At 42.6% G+C, this 7,521-nt stretch overlaps 1 pseudogene; it reads left to right on the top strand.

The window, feature by feature from the left end:
• The first annotated feature begins 6,307 nt into the window (after positions 1-6,307).
• On the top strand, positions 6,308-7,230 carry LOC127696552 (probable dimethyladenosine transferase; annotated as a pseudogene).
• The last annotated feature ends 291 nt before the right edge of the window (positions 7,231-7,521 follow it).

The raw sequence follows: 7,521 nt of genomic DNA, 5'->3' as shown, positions 1-7,521 counted from the left end.
ACCTTTTTTCCTTGCTGCTTTTAATATTGTTCTTTGTTATGTATATTTTGTTTTGATTATTATGTGATGGGAGTATTTTCTTTTCTGGTTCAATTTGTTTGGTGTTCTGTAAGTTTCTTGTATGGAAATGTTCTTCTATGATTTTGTTGAAGATATTTTCTGAGCCTTTTAGCTGAGAATCTTCTTCTATTCCTAATATTCTTAGGTTTGGTCTTTTCAAAGTGTCCCAAATTTCCTGATTGTTTTGTGTCATGGGGATTTTACATTTTGCATTTTCTTTGATTTATATATTGACTTTTTCTATCATGTATCTTCCACACCTGAGGTTCTCTCTTCCATCTACTCTATTCTATTGCTGATGCTTCTGTCTATAGTTCCTGCTGTCTTCCCTAGGTTTTCATCTCCAGGATTGCCTCAGTTTGTGTTTTTCTATATTTCTTCATATTTATTTGCTTCCTCTTTTTATGCCTCTACCTGTTTGAATGTGTTTTCCTGTATTTCCTTAAGAGATGCCCTCTTTGAAGGCCTCTTCATAAGCTTGGATTTAAGATCCTCTTCTTGTGCTTCAGTTTCATTAGGAAATCCATGGTTTGTTGTAGCAGGATAGCTGGACTCTGCAGGTGCTGTATTGCCCTGAGTCTTGTTAATTGTGTTCTTATGCCGTCTTTTAGGCATCTTGTTTCCCTGGCATTGACTGGATAATCCTGATAGCAGCAGGACTATGCTGGCTGTCCCAAGCAGACTATCTGGGGTGGTGGACAGATCCAACTAGGAGAGGTAGTTGGGCAAGGTTCCAAGCTGCTCAGTTTTGGGGCCCCCAAAAGTTTCCACAGAGAGGCAGGACACTCTTGGGGTCCTGCAAGGCTACTCTAGACCAGGAAGCAGGGCCGGAGCTAGACAGTGATGGTGCATGCCTTTCACCTCTGATGAGTCCGCATATTTTATTGTTTACATTTTCATGATTTATTCAGTCTTAAGTCTTTATATTCACCTTATTTTAAAATTGTTTTGATTTTAAACATGGGTATTTAAGCACATGCCATTTTTAGATGTATGGAATTATTAGAAAATCTAGAAAAGGTTTGGAGTTCTTTGAGACATTGTGTATTTTAGATATCAACCCTCCGGTCTGATGTCTAACTGGTAAAGATTTTACTCCCCTTGAAAAACTGTCTCACCACTTGATAAACTGTTTTCTTTGCTGTGTAGAAACATTTTGATTTCCTGGGGAGAAGAATTTCATTTCATTCTAAGAGTTTCAAAAACATTTAAAATAAAATTATAGTAGAAAGTGTCCAAAAATTAGTGAATGAGATGCCAAAGTATATGCAAGGAGGCACTGAGCTCAGAAAAATAGACAAGAACAGAAAAGAGCACACCCTCATTCACATTATAATTAAACCACTCAGTACATTGAGCAAAGAATGTATATTGAGACCAACAAGGGAGAAATACCAAGTCACATCTAAAGCCAGACACATTAGAATAACAGCAGATTTCTCAGTAGAAATCTTAAAAGTCAGTCGGGCTTGGAATTATGTACTTTGAATTCTGAACCATAACAGTGAGCAACCAAGAAGACTATTATACCCAGAACAACTATCTGCCATTATTGAAGAAGAAAGAAACTTTCCATGATGAATGCAGGCAAAAGAAACTCACAACCACTAACTCCACAGAAGATACTAGACAGAATCCTTCAGAATGAGGTATAAGCACACACAACACTACAGGAAGGAATAGAGACTCCTACCTGCCTTCTTACAGCTTGTCCCTTCCTTAGAATGAAATCGTCCACTGGACAATGACACTGCCTGCCACTCATTGTTTGACTCACCCATACGTGTTGAATAAATGAATAATGAAAAGCTCATCGAGGGAGATTTAAGATATATGACACTTTCCTTTGGGAATATTAAGTGTTTCTTTTTAAAGTGTGTTTAATAGCATCCAGGTCTTCAGAGACTATTACTAACACAACCACTTCTCTAGAGAGACATTTGCTTTCTCCTGTCTTTCTCAAATGTGGCTGACTGGGCTCTGTGTGGGAAATTACAGAAATCCAACCCGCATAAGACTACGCTCTCTCTGGGCCCCACTGGAACCAGACTAGATAAAGTGTGTGAATGAAAAACTTGGTGATACTGTTTGTCATGGCTCCTCTGTAGCATGTATCCACCAGTCTGCTAAGGAAAAGGCTGTGCTTTTGAAATGAGATCCAGTATTTCAGAGGAACACCTTTCTCCTTGCCTGGTGCCAAAGCCTGCATTGTAGGGGCTTCAAAAGAGTGCCTCTACCTACAGCCCAAGCCCTCTGATTCTTCCCAGGCTACAGCCTCTACGTTCCAGAAATTTCTTTGGAGATCATCATGGGGGAATAGAATGTGCTGTATTTATAAAATAATGAAAACAATTTTTCCGCACAGTGCATGGCCAACATGCTAAGAAGCTTGTCTGGCTAGTCAAATGCTTCCACCACCACCACCACCCTGTCCCTGTACTCTGCCAAGCTTTTCAGAAATTTAATTAAAAATGGCTTTGATGGTGTGTATCCAAGGGAAACCAAGTCCCGGGGTTAACTGCAGGAGAAATGAGTACTTAGAGCGGGCTGCTATGACGAATGAGAGAGGACACAGGAGTGTTTAGAGACACTGGAGCCGTTCATGCAAAAATACAGCCAGTGGCCTAAAGAGTGTGTCGGGAAAGACATTTCTTTGAAGCAGAAAATATGAAATAATAAAAATGCAAACGTTTCATCCAGCATACCTTTTTTATTCCTTTTGATTTTTTTGAGATAAGGTGTCAACCTGACAGAAACCTAAAGTTCTCTGGAAGTTGGGAAGATGCCTCCAGGAGACTGGCCTGGAGAGAAGTCTCTGGGGTCTTTTCTTGATTAATGATTGATGTGGGGGCCCACACCCCTGTGAGTGGTGCCACCCCTGGACAGGTGGTTTCGAGTTGTCTAAGAAAGCAGTCTGAGAAAGCCCCGGGCAACAAGCTAGTCAGCAGTGTGCCTCCATGGCCTCTGCTTTGGTTTCTGAATCCATATTCCTGCCTTGAATTCCTGCCCTGACTTCTCTCGGGCATGGAGAGTTGTACGTGGGAGTTGTAGCTGAAGTAAACTCTTTCCTCCCCAAGTTGCTTTTGGTCATGGTACTTGATCATAGCAGTAAAGACCTTAACTTAGACACAGTGTCTAACTTGTAGCCCAGGCTGGCCTCAATGGTGATCTTCCTGCCTCAGTCTCCTGAGGGTTGTGTTTCTAGGCACACGCCACCACACCCACCCAACACAACCTTTTAAAGGAGAGAGTTCCTCAAATATTACCTAACATTGCTGACCCTTATAGCCTTCCATGTTAAGCATGCTGTGATCTAAATTTCAGTAACAACAGTTGTTTAAGGAATTTTATTTATATACTTTAGTCGACACTCACATGACTTTCCATAGCGTCTCTGTGTATTGCCTTAGACTCTAATTACATTTTTGTGAAAAGAACACAGCTTGCGTTCAACTTGAGCAGGTTAATATTTCAATTAACATGAAGTTTGGCAGAGAGTTAATCCTTCTGTGGGTCAATTTGTGATACTATAAAATGGAGCTAGGGCAATTAGATTGCTGTGATAACGGGATGAGCTCGTTCATGGGAGGGCTTGCCAATCACCATCTGGTGTGAATACGGGGCGATAGTGAGGGGATGGTGACAAGGAAGGGCAGGGACAGGGTTAGGGGACAGACGGGACTCAGAAGCGAGGCACCGAGAAATTCAGCATCAAACTAATATTTCAATGACATATTTCAAAAAATAAAAGTAAAGTAAAACTTTCCTTTTTACAAGGAAAAACCATCATGAGCGGCAAGGTACCCGAAGCATTAGCTCTGGGTCTGAGATCGTGAAAGCTATCATCGCGTGTTTGATAAAGGTAAAAGCAAACACGGGGGAGGGGGTGGGAGAGGGGGTGGGGAAGGGGGGACAGAGGGGGGGCCCAGCGGGTCGCTGTCATTTGGTTTCCAGAAGCTGGCTTCCGAGTTGTGATGCTCTGCCTCTGCTTGCTCACTGTCCAGCCAGAAGCTTTCTCCCTCCCTGCCTTCCCCTCCACTCCCGCTTTCTCTTCATGACCTCTCCCCGACCTTTCTTTCTTCACGTTCCCCATTTATCCTCTAGGGGGCGCTGTAGTTCTTTGGGTGGCTGGAACTATGCTAACCTCCGTTTTCTTGATGCTCTAGAAGACTGCTCCAAATACTGTCCAAGGTGACACTGCAAAAGGCAGGCAGGCGGTTCTGATGTGGGATGGTCATGCACCATCCATCCAGTCAGGTGGCAAACTCGTGTAGAGAACGTGTGATGTCAGAGAAATAAAAAGACAACCAATATTTAAATGTGAGTTATATGAAACAAGACGAGAAGTCTAGATCATGTGTCCTTGCCAAAGACCTCCCCAGGGTCTTCTCTTTTACTGCAAGAATGGGGCCAAATTGCCATATTGTCATTGCCACCATCAAAACCCCCTTTTTACCAGTGCTAGCGGCAGTATACTGGCTGCTTACCGTATGGTGGCTGATTAGCATACATGATTTCATTCAATCAATACAATATCCTTTGTAGATAAGTGTTATTAGCCCACTTTCCAATCGAGAAAGTCGATATTAGGGAGGTTCCTATAGCTAGGATTAATTCTTGCACATTTGTTCATTCAATATACATATAAAGTATGTATATATTTTATACTTTACATATGTATATATACATTTATATGTATATACATATATACTTAATGTTTGTATTTATTTTTTATGTATGCTTATATGTGTATATGTGCATGCGTGTGTGTGTGTGTGTGAGACTTTATTCATCTCTGGATTCTAAAACAGTCGATTTGAGTGTTAGGGATTCTATGTTCAAGTGTTTCCAAGGTTCATCATAAAATATAATTCCCCCAAGCAACAGAACTGGGAGTGGGCAGAAGGCCACAAGAACTCCATCTGCTCTGTGTGTGCATTAGCTCTTTATGAAGACTTGACCTGTCTGTCCCTTCTGTCTGTCATATGAAGGCATGGACTCCTTCCTTCCAGGGGAAGCCGTCAGTGTTAAAGTTGTTGGGATCTGAGGCAGAACAGAACCCTTACTAAACATCACCGCTGCCAGCCTTGACATTGGACTTCCAGCCTCAAGTACTGAGAAATAACTGTCCTTTGTTTATACATCAGTTAGTCCAGAGTCTCTGGCTACACAAACGGACTAAACTTGATAAGGGAAACAGAAGACAGATCCACAAATGATATGTAGACACTCACAGAATGCCACAGAGATGTGACTATTGTCCCCGGGAACAAAGCCTGGACATCATAGATCAAGTCTGATAGGAGACCTGTCCAGGGCTCTGGAAGATGGAACATGAGTACTGCAGCCACAGTCCCCGGTTACCTTCTCTAGAGACCTCTCGTTCTTGCTGCTATGTGCTAGTAGCATTTACCCTGAGTCTCCAGCTGATGTATTTGTTTTGGAAGTGCGAGTCCTCTGTCCATGCTCTATGTGGAATGAGGGAGTATAGCTATCTACAGACTTCTACAAGAAGACAGAATCTGGCTCTCTAAGTCTGAGCAGGAATGTCAGATGCTGGTACATCTAGAGGAATGACAGGGGACCACGGAGTCTTTGCCCTTCAGTCACTTACACCTTAACAGAAGAGAAAAAATGCACACAAATGCCCACAGAATGGCCCTGGCAAAGGATTTTTCTTAGCCAGAGAAGAATGCTTCCTGATGGAGTTGGGGGACCATTCTGGCTGGAGATAGCATAGGTTTGAAGAAACATCAGATATGGAGAGATAGCTCAGTCAGGAAAGTGCTTGCTGTAAACATGAAAACCCAGGTTAGGATCCCCAGCACCCACATAAAGGCCACATAGTGGTACCCCATCTTTAACATTAGTGTGCAAGGAGCAGAGGCAGTCGGATCCCTGGACAACCTGGGATTGGCTAACCACACCAGCCACTGCGCTCAGGATTCAGTGAGGGATTCTGCATTGAAGTTAATAACGAGGCGGAGAGCAACTCAAGAAGACAGAGCAGAGACCTCCGGCCTCCATATGCATGCACACATAAATCACATGCATATTTGGGAACGTGTACACATTACATGTCACATATATGCACATACCATCCATGCACACGAAGGAAGGTATCACACATCCACAGGATCTCAAGAAATGACGGAATGTGCAGGCATAATTAAGAATGATTATTAAGATTCATTCATATAGACAGTTCCCAGCTGCTTTCGCTCCGGCCAGGGACTCCTCTGAGATGATGCCAAAGGCCAAGTCCACAGCTAGTAACCGCCGGCGGGATCATCAGGAACAGCACCGAGAGCTGAAGTGAGCTGGAGGACTCATGTTCAACACAGGGATGGGCAGCACATTTTGAAAAATCCTCCACTTGTTAACAGCATCATCGATAAGGCTGCTCTACAACCTACCGACGCGGTGCTGGAAGCTGGGCCTGGGACTGGCAACATGACTGTCAAGGCCACAAAGGTAGTTGCCCGTGAACTTGACCCAAGAGTTCAGGGCACACCTCTGGCCCACAAACTCCCGGTCCTGGTGGGAGATGTATTGAAGTTGGATTTGCCGTTCTTTGATGCCTGTGTGGCAAACTTGCCTTATCAGATCTCCTCTCCCTTTGTCTTCAAGTTGCTACTCCACCTGCCATTTTCCAGATGTGCTATCCTTATGTTTCAAAGAGTTTGCTCTTTGCTTGGTTGCCAAGCCTGGGGATAAATTATCCTGTAGACTCTCCATTAACACAGCTTTTAGCAAGCGTGGACCATCTAATGAAGGTAGGGAAGAATAACTTCAGACTGTCTCCAAAGGTGGAGTCCAGTGTGGTAAGGATAAAACCCAAGAATCCTCCACCACCGATCAATTTTCGGAAATGGGATAGCTTAGTAAGGATCACGTTTGTTCGGGAAAAACAAGACGTTGTCCACCGCATTCAAATCAAGTGCAGTACAACAGCTGTTATAAAAAAGCTACAGAATTCAACTGTTTGGTACAGAATACTGTAATACCAGAAGATTTCAGTATAGCAGATAAAATACAGCAAATCCTAACCAGCACAGGTTTGAGTGACAAAGGGGCTGGGTCCATGGACGTAGATGACTTTATCAGGTTGCTACATGGATTCAATGCAGAAGGTATCCACTTCTCCTAGACCCTTCTCCTTCAAAAACTATTTTTCAAGACCAAGAAAAAAAATGAAATTATACAATCTTAATATTCAAGAATACCACTGATTTTGTTCTACAGGATATCATTTACTTTTTAATTATTTAATAATACTTTTATACCATTTATTATCCTGTATGTGAAAGGTGGACAACATGACTGTCAAGGCCACAAAGGTAGTTGCTCGTGAACTTGACCCAAGGGTAGTAGTTGAACTTCACAAAAGAGTGCAGGGCACACCTCTGGCCCGCAAACTTATATATATAAGATATATATATATATATATATATATATATA

Source organism: Apodemus sylvaticus, chromosome 11 (assembly GCF_947179515.1).
Source record: "Apodemus sylvaticus chromosome 11, mApoSyl1.1, whole genome shotgun sequence".
In the NCBI taxonomy this organism is placed as follows: domain Eukaryota; kingdom Metazoa; phylum Chordata; class Mammalia; order Rodentia; family Muridae; genus Apodemus; species Apodemus sylvaticus.
This window is presented reverse-complemented; position numbering and strand designations above follow the sequence as displayed.